Raw genomic sequence first — 13023 nt, 5'->3', positions numbered from 1 at the left:
CCTTAGAAGGCATGTCCAAGAGCCTCTGACCCAGCAAGATTCTTCTCTGCTGGTCAGCCAGGCTTGGCTTAAGGACTTCGGGCCTACATCCCAAAGCAGCTATGACAGGAAACTCAACTAGCCACACAGAAGAGTGTGCTTGCTAGCCCAGGGGCATGTGGCCCAAAGGCCAAATTTCCAGACCCTTTCCTTGTGAGACCATAGGGTCAGAGTCAAGATGGCCTTCCTAAAAACTCTTCTAGAGTCTGGGAACAAATCACAGCTTTGGATTTCTAACAAGGAGAGGTCAGGAGGGAATTTGGGGGCAAAGAAAATTACTTGAAGCCATGAAAGAGTTAATGGGAAATGAGCTCCATATATCACTTTGACAAGAGTCTACAGGCCTGATCTTTTCTCACTGAGCTACAAGCAAAAGGCATCTGGGTTTTGTCCACTTCAAGCTTTTCTGCAAATTGAAAGGAGCTGGAAGTAGGTGGGGGAGGGCAAAATCGAGGTCACTGAACCCCGTTCTGGGCTGTGATACTGAAATTTCCCAGGGCCTGCCACAAAGGGAGTAGCTGATACGGGCATCCATTTGGCCTGGGGCCGCAGGCCAGGGATGACCCAGCCTCCCAATGGGGGAGAGAGCTCCTTGCCCCCCAAAGAAACCTTCATCTCCTTTCCCCACCTCCTCTTCTCCTCTGGATGGTGCTATTATGGCTAATTAGGTGTGTACATTCCCCAGGCATATCAAAAACAGACTGTAACTAAATAGATGGCTTTTTCCCCTTTGATCCTCTGTTGAGCAGAGTGGTGAGGATGCCAATGGGATTTATTTTTAGTTTTTTCTCTTTTGTTTTGTTTTGTTGCAGGAAGCTCCACACATTTATCTGTTAAGCAGCTGCCAGTGGCCACAGCAGATCTGCCTCTACCTGGGGATCTGTGACAGTGTCATGAAGCCCCCAGAAACTGGACCTTAAAATAACTGCTGGCTCGTTCAGATTTCCACATGCATCAGAACAGACGAGAGGGCTCAGATAGGACAGTAAGGTTGGGTGTGTCCCCAACGGGCTTTATCCTGCACTCTCCATTTCTGTGGGAGTTCTAGAGCCATGGCCAGGAACATGGAGGGAGAGAAGAACTTGACCCTTAAGAGACAGCTTTTAGGACAAGATTTCTCCATCTAGTGAACCCACCCACCCACCACCTATCACATGTTAGAGTAGAAAGAGCGCAGCAGAAGAGCTAGACTTTAATCTTGGTTCTGCTGTTCATTCTCTGGGCACCTGAGCAAGCCCCTAGCTCTCGATCCTGCACTGTTCGTGTGATGGGGATGGTGCTTACACTGTCCCACCTCAGAGTCATTGTGAAGAGAAGCCTGTACAGGATGGATTCACTCCTCTTCCTCCTCAGTCATGGGCCCTCAAAGGCCACTTCTTCCACTTGCACTAAGAACTTTTGTCACCACTGAGTAAGCGTGGCCAAGTTACTTCACCCTCCTCTGCCCAAGTGTCCCCATCTGTAGAATGACTAGATGACTTGGCTCTTCAGCCTTCCTTCTTATGGCTACTTGGCTCACTGTCTTCTCTGTGTCCTTCCAGCCCTCCAGATCTCTGCCCCCATCTCAGAAGACCTGCTCACTTGCACTTTACCCCTAGGTGGCAAGTCCCAGAGCAAATGCTGCCTCTTCCAGGAAGCCCTCCTGAATGACCTTCCCCTACAGGCTTCACTTTGCCTTTTTTCTAGTGTTCCTAACAGGAGTATTCTCAGTCTCCTTGTCAGTGTTTGTGGCTTAGCTACCGTCAGTCTGGAAGGTCTGTGACAATAGCTGTGTCTTGCCAGATTTCCCTTCTCTCCCCAGCATACGGCTTTGTGCAAAGTAGGTGCTTGTATTTGTCTGGTATGGTGGGAACAGTGTTGGCTTGGGACTAAATGGACCTGGATTTGACCCACCCCACCCCTCACTTACCTCCCGTATGATCCTGGCCATGTCATTTACCCAGGCTCAGACTCATTATCTGTACAATGAGAGGGTTCAACTTGATGGCTTTTTCAGCCCCTTCCAAGCCTCTCTGTGTGGGAGCCTATGATCCCTCTGCTCAGAGGTGCCCCTTCCCTGAATTCTCAACTCAATTGAACAAATAATAAGCATCTGTGGGTCCTGTGGGTCTAAGGTTCTGAGGTTACAAAGATAAAACACTAAACAGTTCCTACCCTGGAGGAGCTTACACTCTGTGGGAGAAAGGACACATGTACAGTATACATGAATGAAACCTAGTGATTTCCTTCCAAGAGCAGGAGCCAGGGGGACAGTCAGAATAGACTCTTAAGTCCTTCCTGTAGACTTCCATGGTCATTTCTGCTTGAGTTCAGAGTTTATAAAGGATACCCATAAATCAGGGAGTGTCCAAAGCAGGGCAGCCATTTTTGTCACCATTTCACAGAAGGATCAGCTGATGGAAGTGGGAAGGTTTGGCCCCGAGGAGAGAAGATGGAGAGGGAGAGGACACTTGTCTTTGGGTATTTCAGTCATACAGCAGGGGAATGAGCCTTGCTCTATTTGAGCCCAGAAGGGAGAACCAGGAGCCATGGAGGGCAGAAGAGGAGAGGTGAAACCTGGGGGGAAGGAGAGAGTTACCAAGGGGCCTGATGTGGGGAGAGGCTTCCAGGGGTCAGAGCTGGCCAAGGTGGGATGATCTGCTTGTGGAGGTGGGGCCCCTCTCCTGGGGGTCTTCCAGCACCATCTGGGTGATGACAGGAAGTCCCCAAACACTATTCTCTTGTCTCAAACAGATTTGTGTCCTTGACTTCCCTGCCCATGGCTTCTCGGGAATATTTTATTCCTTTTGCTATGCTCATCACTCTTGGGCCAAATGGAATAATCTAATCCCAATGACGGCTCCTCAAATTCTTGTGCAACCCCTTCCAACTTTGGGGTTCTCTGTCGGTCCCCCCAGTCTGATCCCCAGCTCACTCTGTTGCTGCATTAGGGACTTTGTATTCATCAGTTAGAAGTACAGTCACAATTGCTCCCAGCTTCCCGTTAGCAAGATTCCCAAGATGTAGGGCTCTTTGTCTTTACTTGCATTCAGATTTATTCACACAGACTTATTCACTCCAGGCTCTTTGAGGCCGAGGCACAATTCAGATTTCCCAGACACAGACACACGTCTAGGAGAAGAAGCAGGCTGAGTCTCTTGCAGTATCTGTTCATGGAGAGGTACTGGCAGGGAGAGTTGGGGCAGCCCTTTTCTTGGAGCTTTCCTCAGTCTCCTTTTCTAAGCCTCCCCGAGGATGGAGGGCCCTTTTCCTTTCCTGCCAAAGCCTGGTCCTGTTTTCTCTTTCTCCTTTTGTTGGCCCCTGGGCTGTCAATTCCTGTTAGCTCAGCTCTCCTTACTGGGCCCTCAGAATCTGTCCCTGCATCTGAGACAGCTCCTCATTTTATATATGCTTCTCAGAGTGTGACCCAATCCATGACTCAATTGAAACAGACTTCCCACCATACCTAACTGAAATATTTCTGATTCATTCAAGGCAGTGTCCATGTTTTACTCTTCCCTAGTTCTGGTTGATGGATTCAATCAAAATATAGTTCTTATGTAACAAAGGCAATTTCTTTTAGATGGGGTGGGTTAATCAATGGACTCTACCTTCACACTTAAACACAACTATTGCATCCCTGGATCTTCTTTCCCAGGAAGAAGGGTCCTCCCTGCATTGGAAGGACCTTCCCAAGAGTCTCAGAGTGCTATTCATTCCATCCTATCCTATGTTATAATTAGTGGTGTTTGTGTCTTCTCCGTTACTCGACTGGCAGTTAACATGTGGGCTGACTCATGTCTCTGTGACTTTGGATCTGCAGGAAAATCTTGCTAGGGCATTGTTTCCCATCTATAACATGAGAAGGCTGGAAGAGGTGATCGTTCAAGTTCCTTCCAGTTCTAAATCTAAACTTTTTGTTGAGCACAATGCTGGGCACAGACAAGCATGTAGTAAATGTTTGATGAATATAGAATGAATGCCTGAATGGGAAGGTCTGCTCCAAATCAAGCATCCATGATCCACAGAAATAGGCCTGAAAAATCTTTCACATGAAGAGACTCCCTTGGGAGCTCTGAAGATCAAAGCGATGTTCCCTTAATCCCCACCTCTTCCAGGTGTAAGTCATTAAGATTCCAAACCCAGAAAACGTGTCTCCAACACACCCTTGGCTTGGGCTGGTCCAGGGCCTTTCATCTGCCACTTCCAGACTGACAGTGTTGGCACGAGGGCCTGTTTTGTTCTGTGGCTAGATTTGGAGGAAGAGGCCCCGGGCCCAGATTCTGCCTTGTCTCTTGGCTCTATGTACAAACTGAAGGGAAGCCAGGCCTGCTCTGGGCTTCAGGTTGGCTTTGATTCCCATGAAGGTCCTTACCTTCTCTAAGTGAGGATTACATGACACAACGCATGTAAAACACCTCACAAACCTTCAAATGACGTGAGAATGCCATTACTGTTATGGTTGTTAATGTTCCATATCAGCTGCAGATGGGAACTGATGGCCAGCCAAGGCAGCCTCAGCCTTGCCAACACCCAACAACATAGAACAGATAAACTCCCCCAGGCCCTCATAGCATCCCTTCTTTTCCACGGGCCTCAGTTTCCACACCCACAAAAGGAGGGGACTGGAATCGATGATTCCCAAGGTCTAAAATGCTATGAGCCTTCCAATCATCTGATCAGAAATAATCCATCAGCTAACATGTATTTAATGTGTGATATGCACATTAGCATGCGCTGTATGCATTGGAGATCCAGAAATGTCAAGGTCTCTGTTCCTGAGGAATTTACCTCCATTCAGGAAGATAACAGCTCCCCAAAGACATACACTTAACATCATTGCAGGAGATCTGGGCAGAGGAATGCTGTGCCCAAGAAAGGCTGACTCAGTTTCCCTTCTATAGGCAGCTGGGGGTGCCATAGTGCATGGTATGTGTGGCCTGGAGTCAGGACCCCAGCCTTAGACACTAGTTGGATGACCCTGTGCAAGTCACTTAACCCTGTTTGCCTCAGTCTCCTTGCCTGTAAAATGAGGATCATATCACATCTCCCTCCCAGGGTAGTTGTAAGGATCATAGGACAGAGTGTTTGTAGAGTGGTTCACACAGGGCCTGGCCCAGAGCACGTGCTGAATAAAAGCTGATTTCCTTCCTTGAGGGTACATGACTTCAGGGTCTCTGAAAAGCTACTTTCCCATCTGCAGTTTTTCCTCCACTCATCCAGTGGATGAAGCTTGAAATTCTGCTCAGTCATTTGATCATTAAGCATTTACTAAATGCCATGTTTGGTGCTGAGGCTTAAAGTGCTACCATTGGCCATCAGTCCTTCAGTGTAGGGTTCTAGTTCTAGGGTTCTAGTAAGAAATCTCCCCCAGGGAAGGCTTGTGCTGGGAGTCCTTGCTGACAGGTCAGTGTGCATGTGACTCTAAGAGCCAAGCAGGAGTGATAGGAGGGCAAAGGGACAGTCTAGAGAGGAGGACCCTGGAGGGCCCAGGACCAGGTAAACTGAAGAACTGCTGAAGGGGTGGGGGATGTTAGCCTCCAGAAGAGCCATGGGCAGTGGGTTCTAGTGTGGTCTCTGGCTGTCTAGAAGATCTCTTTTTCCATTCTGCCTTTATCTTGGTGCCTGAGATGACTCACTCCCAGTTTATCCTGTCTAGATATAATTTGTAGTTGGCTATTTGTGTGGCATCTCTTCCATCAGAGTGCAAATTCCTTATTTGTATCCCCGGTGCTCTACCCAGTGCCTGGTGCACAGTAGGCACTTAATCAATGCTATTTAACTGATTGCCTGAAGGACTGTCATGTTTAAGAGAGCACAGACTTATTCTGAGTGGGAAACACCAGGACCAAGGAGATGGAAGTTTGATGGGAACCGCTTTTGGCTCTGGTGTTGTGTAGAGACAACTGGTGGCATATGGGGAGGTCACTGGTGGCGTATGGAGACAACTGGTAGCATATGGAGAGCAATGGAGCCATCTAACAATGGGATGAGCTGCTATAGGAGAAGCAGGGGCTCCCCCCATCAGCAGTGGCCCTTCACTATCTTCCAGGTACCCATTTGTAGGGGAAGGTATAGATGTCCTTCCCACTAGAGGAGAGAGTTTGGCTTCATTGACTGCAAGAGCTCCTTTCTCCAGCAGCTCTGGCCCTCTGGGATTCCAGGGTAGTTGGGGATATTTGTAAGAGGGCCAGGGCGTTGTGGGGAGAACAAGATTTGTCTCCATACTCTCTTCACCGTCCAGGCTTGAGAAGCACCTGGGAAGGGACAAGTGACTTACTGAATCCCATGGCCATTGCTCCAAAGAGGGGTTAGGCTGCACCTAGACTATGGAGAGTCACCGGTGAAGAGGGAGCACTGGGCCTGCATTCAGATCTGAAACTTGCCATGTGACCCTGGTCAAGTTGCTCAACACTTTGAGTCTCAGCTTATCATCAGTAAAGTCACTTATGTTTGTGGCTCTCAGCAGTACTGACCTCATGGGCTGCTGTGAGGCACCAGTGCAGAGTGACAGGAGTAGCATTTGGTCAGCTTAAAAGCCTTGTGGGGCAGGGGATGGAGGCTGAGGAGCTGGGTTCAAGTTCAGCCTCTTGGAGATACTGCCTGTGTGACCTTGGGCAAGTCTCTTCACCTCCCTGAGCCTTAGTTTCCTGATCTGTAAAATGAGGGGGTCCCCCCAGTCTGAGGTCTAGGACTCTGTATAAATCAATGTCAATCATCACTATTATCTTTCTCATCTCTTTCAATGGGGTTCAGACAGACACAGTTTTGGGGCCAGCTGCTCCCCTGCTTTGTTCATGTTTGCTGTTATATGGCTGGATGAACCACACAGGATGGATAAGAGAAGTATTGACTAAAACTCTCAGGAGGTGGGCTCAGAGCTGGCCCCCTGCTCTGACTCCTGTCTGGCAGCCACATGACTGGGATCTTTTCTGCTCCATCTCTGTGCTGGGAAAGATTTTCTTCTAGGTAGCTTAGAGGGGATCAATATTTGATAGAATAACGTCCATGAAAAACATTGTTTTTCAGTTTTTATGGATCAAAATTCTGTCCAGGTGTTCGGGACAACCGATGGCCTGGTTAGTTTATTTGCTGAGTTTCTCTGGGATGTTTGACGTCACTATTCTTTTTCATTTTATTATTGGGGGGTGGCATACTGTTTCAATGTATGTATTACTATTGCTATGACAACTGCTACCATTCAAAGTGTTCTCCTAAAAGAACCTTGTGGTCAGTAGTTTGAGAATTTTTAGTTCCTTTTAACAGATGAAGAAATTGAATTGGAGTGATTTTCCCCCTGATCATCAGGGTCAAGGTCAGCATTTCATTCTACTACTGCTGATAAGAAAATTGATAAGAAGTACAATAACTCAAACTTCTTTAGTGCTATTTGGTTCGGTGAAACAACATAACTCCGAACTGCCCTATGAAGTGTGTTAATTGAAATACTGTTGTTGTGTCCACTTTATAGATGATATAACTGAGGCTGAGAAGGCCACCCTGTGAAGTCAGAGGTCTTGGGGGTTTGAATCCTGCCTCTCTTGCTCTGTGTATGACCCTGGGCAAACTCTTGGACTGCCCCGGTCCTGAGCTGCTTCTCTGTAAAATAAGGGGCTTGAGGAAGAGTCACTCTCCAAGGTCCCTCCCTGCATGAGCCATGCCTTACATCCTCATCCAAAGTGGAGGTCACTCAGTGAGTCCATGTGGGGCTCTCTCTCTGCTACAGGCCAGCCTCGCAAACAAAGAGCCCTGGCTCCACATCTCCCAGAGCAGGGTGGGGTAGGGATGGGATGGGGGAGTCTGAAGCACCACATGACTTGAGCTAGAGCCATTTTTCTCATCTGACTGAGTGGCTTTAGGTCAGCCATCATTTTACAGAGCTGAAGGAGGAAAGGGGGCCAAAAGCTACTACCTAAGACAATGAAGACAACTCTATTTATCATCCCATCTTACAAGAATTCTTGGAATGCTCTCTCCCCACCTTTGGGGGTAAAACAGGACAGTGGCCTCTGATAGGAGGAATGAGGGGGCTGTGTTGTCGGGACATTGGACCTGGAGTCAGAGGATGCTATTCACATCCTGACTCTGCCACTTACGACATGTGTGTTCTCTGCTAAATTCTTGAATCTCCCTGAACATCAATGATATTTGTACCATCTAATGTAATCTAATCTCATGAGTAGTATAGTGTTCAAAATATGCATTGTAAATAAAATGCCTATAAATGTAAGCTCTTATTATTACTGTTACGGATATAATTGCTGAAGAAGTTATGGAATTATGAAGTTAGAAGGGACTTCCAAAGTTATACAGCCCAGACTTAAACTAAAGAAGAATTCCCCTCTCCAGTAACTGTTAACAAGTGGTCATCCTGCCTCTGCTTGAAGCCCACAGTGAGAGGGAACCTTCCAGGGCTCCACTTTGAGGCACTTTCATATTCAGGACTTTTCATTTTTGTTCTTGTTCAGTCATTTCAGTCGTGTCTAACTCTTCAGGACCCCATTTGGGGTTTTCTTGGTCAAGATACAGGAGTGGTTTGTCATTTCCTTCTCCAGTTAATTTTTATAGATGAGGAAACTGAGGCAAACAGGATGAAGTAACTTGACCACAGCTAGTAAGTTTCTGAGGCTGGATTGAAACTCAGGTCTTCCTGACTCCAGGTCTGGTGCTCTATCTACTGTGCCCTAGTACTGTATAATAGTATACATATATACAGATATAAAAGAAAGAAAAAGGGTTCAGAACCATTTCTTTCATATTCCTGTGGATTTCACTGAGGAGCTTTTGTAGCATTCCTGGGTTTGATACAATTAATAATGTCTTATGAAAATAGGAACATTTGCAGAAATTCCCATGGATAAAGAGAAGCCTTTCATGATCCTCCTGGATAGAGATGTCTTCCCTGATGCCAGTGGAGAGAGAGGTGCCTTCCGTGATGCCAGTGAAAGAGAGAGATACCTTCCTTGTCCCTCATGAACGGAGAGAGGGACCTTCCTTGTCCCTCATGAATGGAGAGAGGGACCTTCCTTGTCCCTCATGAATGGAGAGAGGGACCTTCCTTGTCCCTCATGAATGGAGAGTGGGACCTTCCTTGTCCCTCATGAATGGAGAGAGGGACCTTCCTTGTCCCTCATGAATGGAGAGAGGGACCTTCCTTGACCCCCACAGATACAGAAGCCTGCTTTGATTAGACACAGAACATCTTCTGTGATGTCAAACACCTCTGACATTTCTCTTGCTCACCCCTGTTCTCTTTTTCTCATTCACAGTCCTATTTTCCAACATAATTTTCTTGCTCATGCTACGCACCTGCCTTTGCCTTGATAATGCCGAATCTCTTGGCTTAGAGGACCCAGACAGGTTCTGCATTGCATCTCTCTAGTTCATCATCCTCTGTGTCACTATTCGGGCAGAAGCTGTAGTTGTCTTCAAGGTGGGGATTTCCCTAAACTCATTGTGAGCCCTACAAAGTGGGCTAGCCTGGTGACCCTTCGACCCATCTTCCTTGTTGCCTTTGGATACATGATGAAACCAGTTCCTTGACTCTGCTCTGAGGAGAATCAGGGACCATCCTGCCTTTGATTTATCCCTTATAAACATCTTTGGGTTGCATGGACAGGGAGAATGACACTATGGTGTCTGTTCTAGGTCTGCATCTCCTTGGTTGTACAAAGACTGCACCTTGAGGACCAAGCATTCAATCTGTTTGGGGTTGTCTGGGAGCCCTCTGTCATTTGGAGCTCCCATTTCCTTCTTTTATATGTCACCATCATTGTAGAAGCAGCAGGACTGGGGGCTGTGTCATACTTTCACCTGTTTCATGGGTCACCAAGACCAAAAAACTCACCACCTCCTGGCCAAGATACTGATGATGAGCTTTGCTATACCTGGCCAGTCAATCATGGGGTCTATCCTTCTCTGGTCTGCATGTATTTAGAAGGGATCTATATCCTCTCTCCCTGCTTGATGGGTCTTACTAAAGTTTGTTCTGTGTCAAGCAGAACCTTCAAGAACTTGGATCACCCTGAGACCCTGAGTACATGTTGAAGGACTTGAATGTGGATTCTGGGTATTTAGATAATCTGTTAGCGAAACCTGAAAACCACCGTGGCATTATGGCCAGAGTGCTAAGCTGGGAGTCAGGAGGAATAGGCTTCAAGGCTTTGAAACATAGACAGCATTAGATAAACGCTCACTGGATCGAATGGGGAATGAGCTAACTTGAGGATCAGGGACTTTACACTGGATAATAGGGAGTCACTGTGGTGATGGGATCTGAGATTTAGAAACACCATTCTACAAGTGTGGCAAGTATTTAAATAAAATTTAGGTAGTGACCGAGTGTGAGGAGACACTCACAACCATGGACTTTCTAAAGTGGAAGAGATCTCCAGTTATTCCAACCTGAACAAAACCTCCACCATCACGCACCTGATGGACAGTCCTCTGGCCACTCTTGAGACCCTCTTACCTCAAGGCTTTCAGGACTTAACAAAGAGACTGAATACACCCCAACCTCTGGGATTGAACTCACCACTCCAGGTGGCTTCTATTGGACAACTTTCTACTTGTTCCAAACGGTCCCCCCTCCACCAAAAAATTAGGCTCTCTCCTAACAAATTACTAACATTAATAAGTAAAAAGCACTTGTCAAGGTGTACAGGTTTTCATGTTACCAGCCTGAGACGGTGAAAACAATAAAGTCTCTGAGAAGTTTTCCTGGTTCTGTTTCTGCCATTTTGAAGTCAAAGAGGTCGAAGGGCTCAAACCTGCCAAATAATGAGGGCGAGGGAGAGGAAGGAGTGAAGGAAGACTAAAGTGGCAAATTGGGTGCTGAGTGGGAAGCTGGTGCAGCAACCGAAGAAAGAAGTTGGAAAGAGAGGAAGGAATGGAGTTATCCAAAATGCCAAGGGCCTTGGGTCTGCTAGCTGCTAGTGCCCCATCTCCCTGGAGCACCCAAGAGACCCTTGAGGCTGCTGGGTCTTGGCAAAGAAGTTGTTTTTTCTCTTCCTTTACTAACCACTAAGTCTTTGATTTGTGGTAGCTGCCAGTGGGTTATAGACCACAGGATACAGGACAGATTTAGAATTGGAAGGGACCTTAGGGATCATCTAGTCTAACCTTTCGTTTTATAGATGGGAAAACTGAGGACCAGAGAGGTGGATATTTCCCTCAGTTCACACAGGTGATCAGTGACAAAGCTGGGATCTGAACCCTGCTCTTCCAGCCTGGCAGACAGGTGCTCTTTTCAGCCTTCCTTGATGACTACCACACTCCCTTGGCACCACACTTGACGTATTCTAGTCAGTATTTAGGAGGTGGCCTTAGGTGGGGGTGTTTTCCTGGTATGAGTCCCATTTCTTCTGGTCTTAAAGACTATAGTAGCAAGGAACAGTGCCAAGTGCTCTGGTTGGCATGTGTTTGCAGAGTGCAGGTTAGACTTTAGCTGACTTCCGCCTACCTCCTCAAGCCATCCCATCTCACAATACAAGCCAAATATTCTAAGACATGAAACGGTCAGATTTAGCCCTTTCCAAAGGAACTCAAACATGCAGTCTACCTCCCTAGAATCCACTTTGTAATACAGAGGTAAGTGTGATCGTGCATGATGACCAAAGATTGGAGGGAGGATGATGGGAGAGAGAGAGGGAATGAGGAGCAAGTACTAGGAGAAGGGAAGGAAATTTCCGCTGATCTTCAAGGCCCAGTTCAAAGGTTTATCTCCTACAGAAAGGTTTTCCTTAACAACTCAGTTCAATAAGTACCTACCAGGTCCCTCCTGTGTGCCAGGCACTGTGCTAAAATGAAATAGTTCCTGCCCTCAAGGAGCCTAGATGATATGAACTTCTTTGGACCATATTCTTTTGAATTTCTATCATCCTTCTAGCCTGTATCCCACATTTCAGCCTGGAATTAGAAACTCTGTCTGCAATTGTTTGCTCATTTTTTCATATCCACTCTCTCCAAGGGTCCCCTCTTTTCTCCTCCCCTTATTCCCACCATGTGTGGATAGCCCCTAAGGCTCTGTCCAGGCTCGTCTTTTCTTTCTTTGCATTCCCAATGAGCTTATCGACTCTCACAAGTTCACCCTTGCCAGCTTTCTGATCCCTAATATCCAGACCCTGTCACTGTCCTGAATTCCACATCTTACATCAGTGCCATCTCTAATTGGATTTCCTGTAGCAGCTCAAACTTAGCAGGACCAAGATTCATCATCTTTCCCCCAGCAAACTCCCTCCTCTCTTTCCCACTTCTTTTTCCTGGTGCTGTACCAGCTTCCCGCTCAGCACCAGTTTGTCACTTCAGTCCTCTTTGACTCCCCCCTCTCCCTCACCCTCATCGGTTGTCAGGTTTGAGCCATTCTACTTCTATAAGGTCCCCTTCTTTACTTCTGTGGTCTCCATCTGAGTAGAGGCCCTGGACTATTGCAATAGTGTCATTGGTCTCCCTGACTCAGTCTCTCCCCTCTCCATTCTTACACCTCTAGCTTCCATAGATAGGTTTGGTATTGATTTTTCAATATACATGTTGACTCCCACCACCCCACCTTGCCCACCTTGACCCCTGAGCGCATGCTCCTTAAGTATATAGATGTTTTTTGTCTTTATATCCTGGGTCCTTGCACAGCGCGAGGAACTGAGCAGAAGCTAAATAAAGTGTTGTTAAATTGACTTTTCAAGGGCTCATTTTTCTCTTTTGGAAAAGGAGAGGGGATGATATCATCTGTGTCTACACTTTCTGAACCTGTTATTGTGAATTATCTCTGCAAGATCTACCACAAGTGTCATCCAGTCTCTACCCTGTGTTCTAGTAAAGACCTCTACTTATAGAGAACTTGGTAGCCTTTGAGGTAGAGCTTTCTACTTGGGCATAGTTCTCATCATTAGGAAGACTTTCCTTACAAGCCTCTCTTCCATTTCCTCTCATTGCTCCTAATTCTCCTTTCTGGGCAAGCCTTTCTCTTTGCCCTGAATGTCCTTCAGATACCTGAAGGTCATGTCTATT

The 13023-nt window shown here is 46.9% G+C and overlaps 1 protein-coding gene across 5 annotated transcripts in view; it reads right to left on the bottom strand.

Moving 5' to 3' along the window:
• SCUBE1 (signal peptide, CUB domain and EGF like domain containing 1) overlaps nucleotides 1–13023 on the bottom strand; it is a 256758-nt gene that overhangs the window by 64786 nt on the left and 178949 nt on the right. The window lies entirely within an intron of this gene.

The sequence above is a fragment of the Notamacropus eugenii genome, chromosome 3 (assembly GCF_028372415.1).
Source record: "Notamacropus eugenii isolate mMacEug1 chromosome 3, mMacEug1.pri_v2, whole genome shotgun sequence".
NCBI lineage: Eukaryota > Metazoa > Chordata > Mammalia > Diprotodontia > Macropodidae > Notamacropus > Notamacropus eugenii.
The sequence above is the reverse complement of the archived record's forward strand: the minus strand, read 5'-3'. Positions and strand labels throughout refer to the sequence as shown.